This window comes from Gymnoscopelus braueri (assembly GCF_963280865.1).
Source record: "Gymnoscopelus braueri genome assembly, chromosome: 12".
NCBI lineage: Eukaryota > Metazoa > Chordata > Actinopteri > Myctophiformes > Myctophidae > Gymnoscopelus > Gymnoscopelus braueri.
The window spans coordinates 31,338,966-31,359,658 of record NC_137614.1 but is presented as its reverse complement, the minus strand read 5'-3'; the positions used below and the strand labels follow the sequence as shown (position 1 = coordinate 31,359,658).

General features: G+C 41.2%; 1 protein-coding gene across 2 annotated transcripts in view; it reads left to right on the top strand.

The window, feature by feature from the left end:
- The first annotated feature begins 2,507 nt into the window (after positions 1-2,507).
- Positions 2,508-20,693, top strand: part of sema3gb (sema domain, immunoglobulin domain (Ig), short basic domain, secreted, (semaphorin) 3Gb) — a 48,485-nt gene continuing 30,299 nt past the window's right edge. The window contains exon 1 of one of the 2 annotated variants that reach the window (XM_080445845.1): positions 2,508-2,930. The gene's annotated coding sequence lies outside the window, so the exon portion shown is untranslated. Of the gene's footprint in view, positions 2,946-20,693 lie in introns of both variants that reach the window. The other variant, XM_080445844.1, reaches the window with a different exon arrangement.

Below are 20,693 nucleotides of genomic sequence, written 5' to 3'. Positions count from 1 at the left end.
ACATTTGAGTAGAAATGCTCGGGGCCGACAGATGATAACGAGCACAGATTCACCTGTTTGTTATGCCTGATGCTCAGAGGCTATAATCAGATGTCTTCTCAGAACACAAATTAAGTCCATAGGCAAGATGGAAACACACCCAAAACTTCACATGTGCAGTACGTTTTAACAATTTACGATGTCAGATTCTAAGAAAGTCTAAGCAATTCCAGGGCTCACATGGAAGTGGGTCTTGTCCACAGGTACTGGCCTGAGGGCTGAGAACATTCCATCCTGAACATAATTGAAGATTGTAAAATAATCTCACTGTTGAGTGACCCTCCCATTCTTCTGGATAGACTTAAACATACCTGAACCACGGAGAAGGAACCTGAGCTGTTGGTGAAAACACATGTGACTTTCTAACATAGATTGGGGTTTTATTCTTAAGTAACAGAATAGAGTTGACATTGTGACCTCTGCTGGATTGATAAAAATGTGTCTCTTCAACATTCAAAACCACCAATAGTTGACCTTCACCAAACACATACTGTACGGTACATGGAGGCCACAGTTGCAGGTCATACCAGATCATTAGCACCATCTCTGGGGATACAGTAAAGTAATACTGTACTATGTATTGTAGCCTATACTCAATTATCTCTTCTCCCTTTTGTTCTCTTTATCGCTCTATCTCTCTTGTGTGTGCACAATGATTATGGTGATTGACGTGCATATGGTGTGATTAGCAGTTGTTTTTCTATGGTAAAGCTTATGAGTATTAAATCATCAGAGAGCTGACCTAGTATCAGCCTCTGGTATAAAGGGGGAAAAAAACATCTTCTTTCTTATTTCCCTGACTTACTGTACATGTTGAAGAACGATGGATTTATCATTTTACCAGCCAGATGCCCGATTCTATCTCTCTACCTCAAACACTATCATTACCAAACAGGCAGGAATTTTGCCTAAGGTTCTTCAGCAGCTGTTTTAGCTGCTGCAAATTTATTTCAAAGCTGTTTTATTTCTTAAGTGTTATTATTATTTTATTTTTTACATTTAGGGCATTTACAGCGCAGTGTGCAATGTGAGTAGTGTTTCATCTCACAGTGGAAAAGTTCAGTTTTAAGATGCACAGCAAAGAATGTGCAGCATTATGGCTCATGTCAGTATTATGTTACATGAATGATACTGACCATGATACTGACATGATACTGACCATGATACTGACTGTGATACTGACATGATACTGACCATGATACTGACATGATACTGACCATGATACTGACATGATACTGACCATGATACTGACCATGATACTGACATGATGATGATACTGACATGATACTGACATGATACTGAGATTATATACTGACCATGATACTGACATGATACTGACCATGATATCAGTATCTGGTCAGGCCCTGTCACAGTCACAGCCCTGTCACATGGATGTCAGGCGCTGTCACAGCCCTGTGTAAATGTTCTTGTCACTTAAATTAGATCATTTTTAGATTGTGCCATCGATGCGTGGGTCAATCAGCAATTTCATGTTGAATTCAAGCCCAGGCAATATCATTATAGTTTTCATAGCTTCATAGACTGCATCCTCCCCATGGCGTAGCCTACATTCTGACAAAGATCTATTGTTACATTTCCAATTAAGTCTCAGGTGTATATCTCGTTCACATTCTCTCCTGGAATACATGGCTGCACATCATGTTGGCAGGTAGTGGTGTTAAGACTGGAAAGACCTCAGCAGGTGTTGCTGCTGAGATAAGTGGAGCAAATATAGAAACCAAATCAGATGAAGTCAGTCAGAGTAGACTCACTCTGAGGTCCATGATTGTGCTCCAATGCCAGCCATTCTCATGCGTTGTGCCAGTGCCACCAAAGTTCCGAACTGCCGGCCAGGAATCCCAGGAATTCTGGGACCCTGGCTGCTTTTTGTTGACTGCCTTGCCATTCTACACAGCACAAAGACAGAGCCCCCCCATTCCCTATATAATTTCAATGGACATTTTTGTATCAATAAAACACCAAGGCTGACTGATTGATTGATTGATTGATTGATTGATTGATTGATTGATTGACTGACTGACTGATTGATTGATTGATTGATTGAATACTTTATTAACAGTTTGCAAAAAAGGCACGGTGGCACAGATTTATACAAAATAATGCTAAAAGGATAACCCAAAAAGCCCAGGGCTTATTTCCATTGAGGTTCTGTGTATTCAATTCACCGAGATCTCAATATATAGCCTATTATAATAAATAAAAAAAGAGGATTTGGCTTAATAAAATGTACAGGTGCATTACAGTCCTTTTAATTGTTGTTTAGACAATAGACATCATCAAATGGTTGCTTTCAGGAGATCATAGCAACCCCTCCACTAGACAAGCTACAGACAGTGGTGCGCTGTTCTCTCCGGCATCTAAGTAGTTAATGGGGGGGGGGGATCCACTGGTTTAGGTTTAACATGGGTGGCACTGAGGATCGGGACGCACAACTTGGTATCATTCAGTCAGTGCTGCGGAGGGAGGGGGTCCCACACAGAACACCTGCTACTATAGACATTCTTAAAAAGAAGTTCAAAACGGTCTGGATTTCATCAACTCATGGATTTGTGGATCAGCCTCCCAGAGAATAATATTATTGTTTATGGAGACATGAGCGATTTCCAATGCGCCGCCGCCTTCCTTTTATACGGGGAATTATAGACTATGATTTGCAAAAGGTAACTGCGCTGAGTGACATCGAGAAGAACGTGAAGCAGAGAAATCCTCATCATCAAAGCGGAGAGGAAACTTACGTGGAAAAGATAAACAGTGCGGATACCGAAAACTTTCAGGGCATCAGCGGTATAGGCTACTTTCAAACTTCTGGGGACGCAGCGCCAAGGAATGTGATCGTATATCCACGGTCTGGTTTTAACACCGACGTTAAGGTACCTGCATTTCAAGTGAGTTTGTTTTATTTCCCGACCGTTAGGCTAGTGATTATTAAGCCTTTACGTGAATGTGTATTTTCTTCATGCACATAGGCCTATAGACGATTTTTATCCTATTGTATTGGACTGACAGTGCGCACCGGTCAGCAATAGCCTATATGTGCACTGTTTCCCAAGCAGTGGGTCATTTGGCCAATTTTTATGGGACGCGAGTAAATATCTCATTTTAAAAATAATAATAATTAATAGTTATAATTTCCATAAATAAGCATCCCGTTGTGAGATTGTAGATCTGCTATTTTCACTAGTCTGGGTCCTGGGCAAAATGTCTAATTTCTCTTTTGGGTCTTGAGCTAAAAGGTTTGGGAACCACTGATATAGCTATAATGTAAAAGCGCAGTGCTGGTCTTGGTGGAACAGGCTGGTGTTATCATCACACACATCATTTATTTTCACACCTTTACTCTTCTGGTCTACTTTAAAATAAACTGTTGCCGAAGGATCAGTGTTAGAAGTAGCCTATAGTTCTACTTATAACATTCTTTTGTTTCAAAAGCCATTTTCTCGGTGGTCTGTGGAATGTCCCTCCTGCATGGAGACTAGTAGTGATTATAGCCTGTGCAATGAAGTTTCAAGTGAATCATCAATGACTGACTGCACATAGGAGGCTACTGTCACATTGACCATCTATGGCCTAAATGCATAATGTATAAGTGCTAGAGTGCTTAACCTATACATAATATATTGTATTTAAAAGCACATTTGACTTGATCGTGTTCAGATGATATCGGAAATACAGTAGCCTATATGTTTTCTTTTTAGGTATTTATCCTTTCAAAAGATGGTAGCAAATGTTAGAGTTATGCAAATGTTCAGGTTTAGCTATTCAAGTCCTATAGACTCAGAGTTTGTTCATTGATGGGATCAAACACTAATACTTACCTATGATACTGATAGCCTTCTTTGTGATCAGTGTGTGTTGAGTGGCTTACAAGAATTTCAGTCATAATCATTAATCACAGGCAGCCATGCATTCATTCCTCTTATTTTGAGTCTGACTCTGCCCATTGTGCCACTGTAGGACAGTGGAAGAAGTAGGCCTACGCAAATATTGCAGTGTAAAAATACTTTGTTTACAAGTAAACCACAGAACAAATTATTAACATCAAGTAGTCATTATTATGCAGACAGACCATTTCAGAATCATATCATGTTATTGGACTATGATTAGGCTAATGATCATTAATGTGTTCATCATTTTAATGTTGCAGCTGGTAAAGTTGGAGCTCATTTGAATTACTTGATATACTACTGGGTTAATCTATAGTCTATAGAATAGCTTAATCTAGTTGATTTATAGTTTTATAGTTAATCTCCAAAGTTACTAGTTACTAAAGCTGTGTCAAATAAATGCAGTGGAGTAAAAAGTACAATGTTTCCCTCTGAAATGCAGTGGAGAAGTATAAAACATACGGAAATGCTCAAAGATTAACTCTAGATTGTACTAAGGAACAGTAGGCCTACTATTAGTTGAATTCTACCACTGACTGTAGGTGAGAGGGTCCTGTCTTAAGAAACCTGTCTCAGAAAAACATGGAAAAGCTCTTAACAGCTTTCTTCCTTTTCCACCACAGCTGAAATATTAAAGGATATATTCGAAAATACATCTATCACTTAGCAAAATACAGTTAGTGGTTTTGCATTTAAAATGCAAAGGAAGAAATTGGAAAGTGGAGCAATAAGTATCATCGTCATAAATCAGACAATAATGTTATCTCTGTGGAGTAAAAGGTCATCCTTTTGTCAATTTCATTTTATTGTGGTACTACTCTACAATAAAATGCATTTATGGGCAAGTTAGTTATCCATCAATGACTTTCAATCGTGAAAATGGGTAGTTGTTGATGCTCCTGCCAGTCTTGCAGAGAAACATATAGACTTACTGTAAATCCTGAGTGTTAATTTAAGTCAGAGAGTGGATAAATGCAACTAAATGGACGCTCTGAGTTACAAATGATTAAATGAACACAAGAACTGCATTGAAACATGTCGGGTATTGCTACAGTCATTTAAAACAGATTACTGAGACACAATGGCGCGCTGGAAATTAATCCACGCTGTCTCTTCAGAAATAAATTACTTGCCATATTCCGGTTCTATTTTCTTTTCTTTTGTTTTTTTCAGGGCAGGGGATTATTGGGGGTCTCCATTAACGGCTTTATCTATTTAGTCAGCATGAGCTCTGTGTGATGCAAGTTTGTACAATGCTCTAATTTAGCCTAGACCCAAATGCTAAGACTTTCTGATGCTGTTCTGATGCTGTTGAAGCACATACCTCAACATATCACCACAATAGGTCCACATTCTCACAGTTAAACTAACATTACGGATTTTGCTCAAGTGTTCATTTATCTCTGAGAGTGTAGAAATGGAACCAAATGGACAAATATCCGTTTGTACACTCTCAAAGTTAAATGAACACGGAGGATTTTATTGTGTGTTGGGGACCCCTGTTAATCTCTTCACCATAAACAGTCGAGCAAAAGTGCGCACCTACAGTATCAGCCACTGGCTCTGGAATCGTACTCATGAGCACATTAACTAAATGTTCTTCGGTCATGTTATTTGATATAGGAGCACAAGTGGAGTTGAGCCTTCTTTGGGGAGGGGGATCAGAAGAACCCCCCAGACCACAAAGCTGCTGTCCTTCTGATATTTGTAGATGGGGATCAGGGCGGCGTTCGTCATCACTTGCCTGACACTCTCTCTGCTTTAAATTTGTCATCGAGGATTTTGTGCACTGAAGTGGTTGCCAGGCTCCGACTTAAAACCACAAATGCAACTACCGGCCTCTTGAGACAGTTGCCATGACAGCACGGGTGAGGTTTTGCGGGGTCAGGTTGGGGCCAGCGAGAGCCCAAGAGGTCAGGGGGGAAGGGGTGGGGGACATGAAAATGCTAATTGGGGGGAATGCAGCTACTGGCTTTTTTCAAATAATATCACAAGTAGTGCCAATTGTGTGCTTCTGAATTAATTCAAACAAACAAACAAACAAACAAACAGGGAATCACATTTCATATTTCACTGCTGTGTGATTTACTAACATTTTGTGATGGCTTGGAAGAAGTATGGGCTTTATGTAATATGTGAGATGGTGCAGTAACACATTGATGTACTGTATGGGTAGGGGATGAAACCATGCCCCAATCAAGTGGGTTTGAGCATCTGGTTGGACTAATTGGCTCAGCCACCTGTTTGAACTTTAGATTTTTTTACATGCTGCACAGTAATATCCGGAGAGCGTACAAATGGACCTGCACGCTCTCAGTTTTAAATTAACACTCAGGATTTTACAATGTGGTTATCAAATCTTACGTAAAGTGTTGAAACTGGACGAGGCCAATCTGTGTGGCAAATTGGCAATCTTCCACAAGTATGTTCCTTTCTGTCTTCCCTCCATGTAACAGCAAATTATTTGATTAGCCTACTCACTGTGACCAGTAGGGCCGCAGCCCCCACTTTGAAAACCTGTGCTGTAGGCTACATGTCACTGAGACTTGAAACATAGACGCACCTGACTTCCATAGCGTCAGAATGTTAACCCCCTAGCTACTCCCTCCCTGAGCCTCCTTCCTAAATCTGGTGCTGCTTTTACAGGGAAAGGCACAATACAGGGGCGTCAATGACAGCGGGGCAAGGGGAGATAATCCATGCAGCTGTCAGCCCGCGAGGCATTAAAGCCTCCATTCTGCAGATTCTTGGAGCACTGCCAGAGGTGGGGGACTGTCTTTTTCAGACAGACATGGGGGGCATGCCACGGCACCCATCTCTGATGTGTGTGGGGAACCCAATTCGTAAAAGTCCAAATGCACTGTTCGCTCACCACAGGGAGGAGAAACACTGGCCAAGGCGAGGAGGCTTTCTTTGTCTGGCGATGTTTTCTCTGTCGTCTCCCCACTTTGATCAGACATGCTTACCTGTCAAAGTAACGTGAACATCAAAGCAGTAGTTCTCAACCAGTGGTCACACAATAGGGTGTTTTGACAGGGCTATGGACAAAGACCCTAGCACAAATACTTAAGTATTTTATTATTTAGTATGTGTTATTTATTATTTAGTATCAATCCCAACTTCCTGGCAAATCTTAAATCCCAGTGTGAAATGTCTTTGCTTCTTTACTCTCTAATTATAATGTATCAGAATAATTTGCCACTGAAGCACTTCAGAATTGACCTGATGAAGTGGATGTCATGTACACACAGAATTAAATGAACACTGCAGATTTTACAATGTATACTTGCTGGTTGGTTTGAAGCTGACTTGCTGGTTTCCACACTGACCAAAATAACAATAACAATAGTTTGTAGAAACTAAACTAATAATAGCATTTGAGTTGCCATTGTCTGAGAGGGTCCACATGTAACCTTGAGAATATACATTACATGTAACTAAATTGACCCAGGTCCAAACACTGAGGATTGTATTTTGTGCTGAGAATAATTTATTGTGGGTGCCAATGAAAAGTACTACCGGTCTTACAAGTAGAAGTATGTTTTTACAGTTGGAAAAGTAAAACAACAATTAAATAAATATGACTCTTTTACAAGCCAATAAGACATAGGAAACAGCTGTGGGATATATAAATAGTAAGAGATAGAGGTTGTGGTAATTGCTAAGGAATGTGGTGTTTATTATGTAAATGAAAAGCGCAAAAGCCCCCTGTGAAACAGGTGTAAAAATGCATCAGATCTCTGTCAGTTTTTTTTCTTCAGTGGTCTAATAGCTTCCCTTAATGTGACCGCATTAATCTTTCTACTATTAGCACACCACAGATCTCCACTTTGAGGGAGCTTTGAGCTCTCGAGGACAGGATTACGGTATGAACGCAGTCAGGCAGGAGGAGGGTGCGGGGCATTGTGAGGGGATGGCATAAGTGTAAGGTGACGTATGAGCTCCACTTTTGTCTCCCCCCTCCAGGTACTGAAAACAGAAACACAGCTCTAGTTTATCCCTAACTACTTTCAACCTAATGTTTGGGCATGTCATTATATAGGCACAAAAAAAAGATATATAAGCTCACATGTGTCTACTCTACATTGACTTTTAAGATCTATTTTAAGATTGGGCAGAGTTCATGGATGAAACACAAAAATGACAACACTGACATTTACAAAAGGCTGTCATTTCTATAATGGCTTGGTGTTTCACATGGACTGCTAAAAGATAAAGTGATTCATCTTCATCATTTGACTGCAAACAATACCTTTCCGGGCGTTCTGTTTCCCACTCCCAGCATGCATCTGCCTCATCATCTGAGTTAGGCTACCTAAGAGCAGCCTGGGACCCAGAAGGTTCCCGGTTTGATCCCCCGACTCCTCGTCAAAGTGTCCTTGAGTTGCAAGATTCACGTGAAAGACACTGCAAGTTCAAGTTCACTGTCAAGTTGAACGTGAACTGGAAAACCTCCCTGACCGTATTGCTTAGTTTATACTTTGTTGTTAAAACGCTGCCACATGCCCGAAAATAGCTGATATACAAACTCATGTGATTTACAGTCAGGGATGTGTTCAAGTTCAAGTTCAACTTTACTGTCATGTGTAATATAATACAATGAAGTAATGAAGTACTGAAATACTGCCTTAACACAAAGGACACACCATCCCATGACCAACGAAAAAACACTACAGACCGACTACATATACACAATGCACTTATATGTATATGTTACAGGGTGAATGGAGAACCAGGTAGATTGAAGAAGGCGCGTTCGTTTTTACCACCCACCCAGCAATTCTGTAGAAGCAACACTAGAGGGAGCCACAAGCCAGGCTTGTGCACAAACATATATGGCTGCAACCATACACACACAGTCACACACACAGTCACACACACACACACACACACACACACACACACACACACAAGCGCACACACACGCGCTCATGCTTTTTTTGGTTTATTGAAAGCAGGACTGTTAAGATACTTTTATTGTGTTCTGGCTTTTGTTTTACTTTCTCCCTGACACACACACACACACACACACACACACACACACACACACACACACACACACACACACACACACACACACACACACACACACACACACACACACACACACACACACACACACACACACACACACAGTGATCCATGAAAAGAACTATTCTGTCCCTATCGGTTTACAACTCAAACGGCGCTGAGTCGACAAGTGGAGCATCGGCCGGTCAGCGCGGGCACTCGCGCCTGGAGGCGCGAGGGCGCGCTTCCTCGGCCTCAAGCTCCACTTGTCGGCGCGCCTCCGTCGTGGACAAGCGTGTGCGTGTGCACGCGTGTTCAGCGTTCCCCTAGCGTAGCTTCCTGGTTGCTATGTGGGGGGGAACAACAAAAGACACATCAAAGCCCCGCCTCTCCGCGTTCTCCTTCTCCTCCTCGGAGGAGGAGGACGGTTTATTTCGCGAGGAGGAGTTCCTCCTCGCGAAATAAACCGTCCTCCTTCTCAGAAGGAGGACGGTTTATTTCGCGAGGAGGAGCTCCTCCTCGCCTCACGTAATAAACCCCCGCCTCGCAGTGCCGCGTCCTCCTTCTCCTCCTCCTCCTCGCGAGCCTCGCTAATAAACCCTATCTCGAAAAGCCCCGCCTCGCCCCGAAGCCCCGTGCCTAAAAACGAGCGCTCTGTCTTCAATCTACCTGGTTCTCCATTCACCCTGTGACATATACATTACATATTATACAACAACAATATGAGTGTCAGCTGTTCTGCAACCTGACTGCCTGTTGAAAGAAACTGAAATGGTTACTTTGTGATTTGATGCAATGGTTGGAGCGAGAACAACATGAGTAGGGTGGCTAGTATAATGGTGTTTTGGGCTTTCCTTTTGCAGTGAGTGGTGTGTAGATGCTATGAAGTTATGGTAGTTCTATGCCAATGATTTTTACTGCTGTCTTTAAAGTACTTTGTAGCGGTCCGGTTCGCTTAGCGGGCCACTTCAAAGAAGAATCACACAAGAAGATGGCTTAACGGTCTTTGAACGACAGTGAATCCCATATTTATCATAAAGGCTTAACAGAAGGATGCACAAGTTCACCACTCTGCCCAGGATTACTCCTTGGGCCTTTGAGTAACAGAGAAGACAAGTCCGTTCCAGTTTCTGCTGTGGCATTAAGGGCTCTGAAACTGCCGCTGAAGGATTCAGTGAACTAGAACAACCCCCTGGCCTCTCCATTGACAGTCAGCACTGTCCCATCAATGACCACATTAACATGAACAGCAATTTCAGTATCATGTCAGCATCATGGCTGGCATGATACTGACCATGATACTGACCATGATACTGACATGATACTGACCATGATGCTGACATGATACTGACCATGATGCTGACATGATACTGACCATGATACTGACCGTGATACTGACCATGATGCTGACATGATACTGACCATGATGCTGACATGATACTGACCATGATACTGACCATGATACTGATACTGATTATTACGATGCAACACTTTTCTCAACAATATGAGCCTTTATTACATTACGAACTGTTAATACATTATGAGCAAATGTAAGGTTCTTAAGGTAACACATTATTGCATAACGCAAAAATCCATGATTACGTTATGCGCTCATGATTGTATTGTATTGGATTGTATATTCTCTTATGAACCGTTATTACATTATGAGCCCTTATTACGTTATGAGTTGCTAGGCGCCACAATGTAAAAATGGACAGTTACATTTGACAATTACTTAGTGAATGGGACAGGGAGCAGTGATGTCACCAACTCAAGACCCAGGTTCTTGGGTGCCTCAACCAGTTAAATTATGATGACCACATCCACATAATTACAGTGTTCTGGACTTGAAGCTCCAGTGACCTCTATTTCACCCCCCTTCTAGTCTGTTTCTTCTGGTTCTTTCTGTAGTGAATGGTCTTAAACATCCTAAAAACAAACACAAATGTTAAGGTGGAATTAAATGGACTATTATGGGTCCATTTGGATGCTCTCAGAGTTAAATGAACACTGAAACGTTTCATGTGTATCTCAGTTGATGCAGTGGAGTCCTCTGTTGTCTTTCGGGGAAAGATCAGAACCCTCTGAGCCAGTGACTGTGTCCGGGATACTAGACACACAGGGTAATGTGATCTCTTCAGTTTGCACCAGTTGAAATACTGGCTGCTGCATTCAGTAAAAGCTGGACATGAGAGAGAGAGGCTTTAGACTGAGGCAGTTGTAAATCGCAGCCTCGATGACAAAGGTGGGACCCTGCAGAAACAATCTGTGTATTGTCAAGTGACATTATAAAGTACATACGATCAAGGAGTCTTTGTGACTCCTGACGGGGAGGCAATCTGTAGCTATGGATAGCAAGTTAACCAATGTGGTTCGCTGCGATTGATATACTTCTGTAGGGACTGTGATTGGTGTGGCCAGCACATTCTCACTCCCAATTCGTCACATACAGTACTGTTGCTTGGTCAGACTCAGGACCCCCTTGTGTCACAGGTCGACGCATTGGCTACCTCTTTAATGTCACTGAGATCTGACATACAGATGGTCTTCATTTGTGGACCATGAATTTCAGATCTAGACCATGCTGTAAAAAAAGTCATAACCGCAATAGGCCTAAACTTTACTTATTATGTAAGCCTTTCAATAGAATTAATGTATGGCATGGTGCATACATGTTATACAAGTTATTTCAATACTTTTCTCAAAAGGATGAATGTTAGCACAACCATATTAATTACGCGTGCATTGTTCTTTGAATCATAGTCTAACACTGACATTCTTGTTAACAACACAATGTTTTGCAATTCAGTCTTTGACTGCAGAAATGTAAAGTGCCTGAAGTTTCTTTACAGGAGCACGTCTAGATCATGCAGTCAATAGATTGACAAGATATACTCACTTCATACAAGCCTCATAAAACAAACAGCCCAGTGTCAGAACAGCTGGCTGATCATATCCTTCATATCAGTCGAATCATACCTAGCTAGGTTTAATACAGGGACCTTGAGTGACTGACACAAGTTGACTGGAGTGATGTTTCAGCCATTTAAAACGTAACTCTTGGCATCCAGGTGGCACAGGGGTAAAGATCCTGCTCACTACCGTGGAGACTGGGGTTATACCTCCATGTTGCCTTCTGCTTGGCCCGGGCACTCCAGTGAACACTATTGACCATGTTTGCGGGTGGGAAGCTAGCAGGGGAGGGTGATCTCTGATGCTGCACTAGTCTTGCAGGTTGGTCCCCACTGTTAGATGTGTATCGGTGGAAACTAAATTGGGAGGAAAAACAAGTCGTTTTTTGAGCTTGTAGATGTGCTATTTCTTGCTATTTTTGAACATGTGAGCTTGTAATGACATGCCCAAAATAGGGACGCCAGATTGAAAGTAATTAACGGTTGCAGGCAGCCCTATATTGGACTCAATGGTCCACTCAAACTGCCCCATTAAAATATATATATATTTTTTAAATTAAAATAATTATTTTTTTATAACCGCTTCAATTGATTAGTTTGGTTAACCGTTGCACCTATAGTCTCTTATATTAATTATGTTGCATATAGTTTTGTAGTTGCACTTCTTGTACAGAGAGGAGGTCCTGTGGTTAATCCTGTCAACTCTTTCCTTACATCAATTTGAAGGATATCGTGCATGCTCCAGCCTTTTAGCAGGGCATAGCTTAAACAGCAGGGGCTGGGCTTGGTTAAATAATTATTGTGTTTTCTGCAGACGATGTGGAAACATGACCCCCATTGACCCTGGTTAGTTTCTCTTCTTCTATCCTGGGGCTATGCCGCGAGCCTCTGCCACTTTGCTTTCCAAGAGGCCGTGCTAATGAGGTCTCACGTTGACAGCCCAGCTTCTCCAGCACCCAGCCGTGCAGGGATGTTTGTTGGGGGTAAGCCCATGGCCAACTTTTACGTCCGGAGGTTAGAACTAGTGGCTGCTCATGCAATTTACAAATTACAATATATCCAGAGTCTGCAGTTTTAATCTGCTAATCTTTTAACTTACAACAAAGACCACAACTGAAGCTGAAGTCTTTCTTGTATTATCTTTTGATCATATTAAAGCTTTTTTTTTTCTTGTATGATCTTCATTCATTTTTAAAGGGAATGCCACTTGATTTCCCCATGTACAAGTTATTACTATGCACAGTATGAGCACAGTATGAGCACTCAAGTTGAGTATTCATAACTCAGTTCCAAGATCAGAAAGAAGATGAAGTTTATTTTATTTTACTTTATACACAATTCAGTAGACCTGATGTACCCGGTGTTGCATCACAAGTTTTATATAATTTATCTATTGTCTTGGCACACTGTATTACATTGAAATATCAGTTGTGATTATGAAGTAATATTTGAGAATCAAAACAGCGACAGGAATTCTTAGGCTGAATGCCTGTCGCTGTTTTAATTCTCTCCTCAAAAGTCTTTGATTCATTCATCCATCAAATATTACCTCATAATCACAACTGATATTTCCATCACCACCTGGATCTTCCTCTCCACAGACTGTGGGGGGTGATGTGTTTACGTGCAATATAATGGGCCAATCTATCTCAGCAACACTGGCACCATTGTGTTTGATTGAAAACACATGTTTGCTAAAGTGGCGCATCCTTGCACAACAAATAAAAGGGATGATTTCACTGAACGCTATTATAGAACGCCTGCAGTCTTCTCCAGGATGTTGAGCCGACCAGGAGATGATATAGCCTCAATCATGTGTCCACCACTAACCTCCACTTCCCTGCTGACACTCCCTGTGACATAGAAAAAACATAAGCTTCTGCCTCAACTAGCTTTTTAGAGGCCTGGTTACAGGATATTATGGATCAAATTTTACCCCGTGTCCTTTCATAACACTCATTTCTTAGCTGACCAGACTTCCCCTTAAGTATCAGTTTCAAACGAAATCATAAGGTGTTTCCTTCCTTTGTAAACATTCTGCCAGGATACAGTCTTTTGTGTTTTAACAGTGTTTTGCAAACCGCTGCAGACATGTTATGAACATTTTGTCTGGACTTCATAAGGGCTCGGGTTGACTTAAGCCAATGTGTACCCTGTCTCCATTGGAAAGCATACAATTAGACACATCATACAATTTGCCAAAACATGTTCTTTGTGGACTGAAACACCTATTTGAGTTTTGTAGTATTTCATCTGATGTTCTTTTTTTTTTGTAACACTGGGTTCAGCCTCGGTTCTTAGACTATAGTAGCGTACTCTTCCTCTTTACACATATTGTCTGCTGTGATTCTACCCCTTCAAGTCTTTAGTATTAGTTGTGTCAAATGTTTCATTAATTGGAAAAAACATTAAACATTTGATGGTTTCATGTGTGTAAGTTGCTCTGGATACGAGGGTTTGCTAATGGGTAAGGCTGTGTTTTTTAACACTATGCACGTCGTTCACTGATAATTGGTAAGCAATAAGCATGTTTTAAATGCTAAAGGTTGCTTGGCATTTTTAACATGACATTGATTTGCCATATTTTTCCATGTGCTGAGAATGTAACTGCTGAATACCGCTGCATGTGAAGTGAGAACAAATGAATGCTACAGTAACACCCTGAAATTATATTATGTTTTATGAGAGGAATTATATCCTATAAAACATACATAATATGCTGTAATGGTAACTAGTGCGTAACTCTAATGTCTGCAAAAAACATAACTTAATTTCAGCAGCAATCTGATCATATGCATTGTGTGTTTGGTCAGTGACGACAGCTCAAAGTTATTCTTGTTTTTAAGTGCTCTGAGATTAAAGCTTTGCCACTTAGTGTGCTCTGGGTGTTTGTGGGACAACATTGCTACATAATGCCCTATATCAACTGTCAAAGGTTTTCAGGCAGCAACATGTTCTCTCTGTCCTTTCCACAACATCTTAATGAATCCAACTGTAGAGGAGATGAGTGCAGACTGTGGCCTATACAGAATATCAGGTGAAACTTCACGTGTCTTAGAACTAAGCAGCAAATATGTGCGTGAGTGCATGCGTGTGTGTGCATGTGTGTGTGTGTGTGTGTGCGTGTGTGTGTGTGTGTGCGTGTGTGTGTGTGTGTGCGTGTGTGTGTGTGTGTGTGTGTGTGTGTGTGTGTGTGTGTGTGTGTGTGTGTGTGTGTGTGTGTGTGTGTGTGTGTGTGTGTGTGTGTGTGTGTGTGTGTGTGTGTATTCTCCCCTCGGCATAAATTAATGGAAGGAAACTCAAGTCTGCACCTCAGCCTAAACAATCTGGTCGATCCCTTCAGTGTGCATAAGTCATTACCCAGGCTCTACCTCAAGGCATTTTGCTTTGTACATTGTAATGGAAGACGAGATGAGGGTAGACTGTTTTTCACCCCCCCCCCCCCTCAGTTCCACATGAAGGAATGTTTGTGGTGTTCCATTGTTGGTGTTCTATTGAGGACCTGTGCATTCCTTCTCGCAGCTATGGCTCTCACTGGTAGGACCACCCCTGTTCTGACTCAAGACGTCAAATTGTTTGTTGCGTGGAAGTGACCCTTAAAATTGCAGCTGTCAACCCCCCACCCCTGCCTCCTCCCTGCGTGGGCCCAGTGGACCTTATACTTCACAGGTCGGCAGGCTAACTAGTGCTACCGTATGAAGAGGCATTTAATGCAACATTCCTCGCAAACTGGTGGCAGCGCAGGATGAATGGATAGGTGGTATCTGGTAACTGTATAGGAGGTTTGCGGTTTGGGTGGTGGGGTATCTATCTGGTAATTGAATGATGTACAGTTTGGGTGGTGGGTATCTGGTAACTGGATAGGTGATGTATGGTTTGGGTGGTGGGTATCTGGTAACTGGATAGGTGATGTATGGTTTGGGTGGTGGGTGTCTGGTAACTGGATCGGTGGTGTATGGTTTGGGTGGTGGGTGTCTAGTAACTGGATAGGTGATGTATGGTTTGGGTGGTGGGTGTCTGGTAATTGGATAGGTGATGTATGGTTTGGGTGGTGGGTGTCTGGTAACTGGATCGGTGGTGTATGGTTTGGGTGGTGGGTGTCTGGTAACTGGATAGGTGATGTATGGTTTGGGTGGTGGGTGTCTGGTAACTGGATAGGTGATGTATGGTGTGTAGTTTGGGTGTGATATTGCATTAAATGGCTCTCCATACTACTCCGCATCAGCATTTTCACACATGGCAATCGATGATGTTGCGAGTGAAGCCTGCACTACTCTTTGTCTTCAGTGATCATCCGTCAGGAAAACTGACCCCTCTAGTGGAACATTAACTAGAATGTGAAACTGAAAATGTTGCGTTTGTCTTTTCCTCCCCATTACACAATTCTTCAGCCATCTAGTCATCTGAGTGCAGGGTGCTGTCAGAGCACTTTAGAGGCGGTTGGCTACCAGCCTTATGGAAAATACTTTTTTTCCTTCTGTGTGGCAGAGGATTTCAGGGATGCTATAACCTAAAATACATATCTGAAACTGCAGTTAGTATATTTTTTCCCCTTTTTTATTTTAATTTCTTTTTTAAATTTCACTGCAGCGGCACTAAGGGTGAGAACATGATAACTTGTCGGGCTGGCATAAAGTGAAAGGCATAGTTAAGACATGGCATCCGCGCTGCACTCCTTCTCATGTCTAGTGTGTTTTGTGTACAAGTCATTGGACTAGTCTCCTCTTGGGTTTCGACTTCTTCTCTGCTCTGTCAAGAGAGCAGAGAATTAAATGAATCTAATTATTTAGATAGTCTCAGAAAAAGCCTCATGTAACTTTTTTTAAATGAATAAAATGTAATTTTGTCCAATCTGTATGGTAGAGTTTCTTAATACAATATAACTTATACATAGTGGTGGAAAGTAACTAACTTAGTACATTTACTTAAGTACTGTACTTAAGTAAAATTTTGAGGTGTTTGTACTTTACTTGAGTATTTCCAATTTCCAATACTTTTACTTCTACTCTACTACATCTCAGAGACAAATATTGTACAAATATTGTACTCCACTACAATTATTTGAAAACTTTAGTTACTAGTTACTTTTCAGATATAAATTATGACATTATAAAACATACATTTACCACTTTAGCCCTATGTTATACCTCGCGACGCGTTGTGAGCTTGTAGATTTTTCAAACATTTGTATAGGAAGGGGGCGTGTCTGATTAAATGAATATCAAATATCTAAATACTGAATCAAGCAACTTAAAAACGGTCTGGGGGGTTCACAAAAGCCTGAGTAGACGATAAAATGACCCAAAGTTTTTTTGAAAGTGAAATATCCCTTTAACCACATGCAAATCAAAACCACAAATGAGCAAATTACTTGTTAAATCCTTTAAAAAAAACATTGAGCCTCATTTCACTGCTATCAAGTGCATTTATTTTACTTAGTTGTTTTAGGCCCCACAGTAGGTGTCAAAATCTTGATCTTTTATATCTGCTTATATATATATTTTTTTTTTTGTATTATTGTTTTTATGCACCACTCAGTTCACTCCAAGCCTGTGCTCAAGTGTCTGGTCATCCATTCTAATTCAGTAGCAAGACTACTATTGTCTATTTTAACAATGCTATCATTAGGCTGCCTATCCCCTCAACTATGCAGGTGGGGTTTCTTACTTTAGTAGAATGTTCTCTTGGGTTTGATAATTCCATGCTGCAGAGTCACCTGTGTCTGTAATTAAAGGCTTGGGACATACTGCACACTTAGCGCCTGATTTATACTTTGTCGTATGACAGTTACTGAACATATAGCCGATCTACAACCTCACAATGCATTTCATCAACAACCTGTTGTGAGGTTGTAGATCAGCTATTTTCGGTGCACGACACTGTTGTACTACAAAGAATATATGAAGCATAAGGCACACTCAGCTCTCTCCCTCTCTCTTCCATCTTATTTCCACCTTTTATGTGCACACCTCTATGGTGCACACGAATGATTCATCATCCCAAAGCTGTTAAGCATCTCAAATAGGCCATGCGAGACAGCGGACTAACGTTAATACCCATTATTTTCAACAGGAATCAACCTGGCAATTGTAAAGCCATGCTGTTACGGGTTCATTGCCATTGTTGGGGCATGTTGTCGGAACTTTGCGGATTGTAACATGTAAAATCCCACTAAAGCACATAAATCACAGAGAGGCAAAGTGAGGGATTCAGTCAGAAGTTACACTGTGCTCCTCTTTCCAGTTCATGAGACTCTGCTGGGTGGCATTCCAAGCTGTCAACTTGCTTGAATTTGTGGCAAGCATTTCTGACCCCCATATGACAACTTAAGTCAAGACCTACACTGTTCTTTGGGACATGGCATAGACTAAAGGGATGTGACAGATGCCTGGATAACTGTTGTGAGATGTCACGTATATTTAGGTTTATTTTATATTTATTCTTATCTCTACTCTAACCTGTACCTATCGTGTTGGTGCTACAACACGAGAACGTCGCCACTGGGATCAATACATTTGTGTCGTGTCTTGTCGTACCGTGCCTTGCCTTGCCTTACTTACCTTACCATACCATATCTCATCTTATAATTCACACAACGGGTCTTAAATGGGTAGTACTTACAAACATTATTTATTACTCAATGGTAAATGGTGCATTTATATTGCGATTTTATCCAAAGCACTTTACATAGATTGTGCATTACATTCACCCATTCATACACCGATGGCGGAGGAACCCATGCACCAAGCAATTAGGGGTTCAGTGTCTTGCTCAAGGAAACTTCGACACTAACTCTGGGGGAGCCCGGGATCGAACTGGGAACCTTGCGGTTTTCAGTTCACTCTACCCGGCCACTCTACCCCTGAGCCATTGCCGCCCTGGAAAAAAGGGTGGCGTTACCCTCTCATTTTTGCAGCAAGACAGTTTTGGATGAAACATTCTCACTCTCAAGTCAAACTATAGTGACGATTTGGGGCAACATCTGACAACGTGTCACACGTTTGATGCAACGGTTGCAATGATTAACGGGAGGCTTTGTGTGACTTAAATAAGTGCTATTAAAGTAATTGTTTTTTAAGCTTGTGGTGCACTCTGCAGTTTGAAGTCTGATTCATTGTGGTATTAAACTAGGGTGAATGCCATACACTGGAAAATCCTTAGCGTTTATCCATTTGTAACTCAGAGAGTGCACAAATGTAACTAAATGGACCCCTAAATGGGTTTGCACACTCTCAGAGGTGAATTAACAGTGATTCCGTTATTGTGTATTTATAAACCACATATAGCTGGGGGTTGGTGGTAAGACCATACGTCATTGGTGTTACCATGAAACTGTACGTGAACCTTTCATTTAAGACGTTTCAATGAAATATTCCCACAACACAGAGGGCTCAACAGTCATTTCTGAGATCCTATAACCACCCCTTTGCATTTAGCACCCTTCAGAGCTAATTCACCTAGTGTATGTACACTACACTTAAACATACATGTACTGTACATACGTAGACTTACTTACTGTGTCTCCCACAACATAGGACCCTGTAATCTGAACAGCAGTATGAACAACGACAGGATAATGAGAACTTGAAGACTGACAGGCTGAAAGGGCCCCACTCAGTTAGCATTGGATAAACCATGTTGTATTAGCAAACACTGGAGTTGTATAAACAATAGACTCCATGAATAAGAACTGTGGTCAGTTCAAAGTATGTTGTTGATGCTTTAATGCAGAGGGACTTAATCAGTGTATCATTAGAGTAAGTTTCAAATCCCAGATCAACATTACAGGCAACCAGGCATATTATTACTGTAGGAGTACAAGGTTGATATAATATTACACTGCCCAGTGTGAATATATGACGTCTGAAAACTAGGTCCAGCAGTGATATCATCCATATAGTCCAACAAAGCATGGCACTTTATGGCTCAACAAGGGAGCACAATTTATACTCCATCGTATGACAGAGTTCTAATGAAAGTGTCCCCACTTTTGTTAACTAGAATTTGATATCTCTACTAGTAGCCTAGTCCTTGTGAAAAGCAAATGCAGCCTTCTATCTTGATGATATTCTCCTCCAGTGTTCCACCATTGGCATTGTCCTGATCTTTCTATTTATACCAAATGATGTAATTTTACAACTATTATAACTGTATGATTGTGTTTGTTACTGTGTTAGTATCCTCTGAGTCTTCTTCCACCCCTTCTCTTGCAGACAAGGGAGTTGTCGACTCTGTCGCACGACATAACTGTAAATAATGAATAGCCTATAAACAAAGACAGTCATATAAATTACTCCTTACTCTGCACCTCTTTGGTAGCTTTTGAGGACATATATTTCTATTATTTCCTATCCACAGCAGTCACAAGATGTCTGACATTTGTCATACATTCATTTAGGTTGATTTTATTTCTCTATTCAGTCTTGTCATCCCCTATTTTTATTTTTACTTTTATATATGTACATGATCTGAAGAATTTAGCATGTTGGACTATCTAGGAAATGGGACAAATCTATTATTCTGTCAAATCATTAAAAAAAATGAAGAAATTAACATTTCCATGACGTCAGAAGCAGAGCATTCCATTGAACTCAAAGCACTCGACCCAGAGAGACTGTTCCATCCAGTTAAGAAGCCTGGGTGATGCCAGCGCATGGAGGGCAAGGAGAGTTCTTCCATTTGGTGTAATGACGTCTCAGAAACCAGAAGTCATTTGTTGAATCAGCACCACAGCTGTTCTGAATGCATGAACACATGCGTGTGCTTTGGATTCCGAAATTTGCGGCTTGAATACACATGAGCCCGATGTTCTGTATACATACAGTAT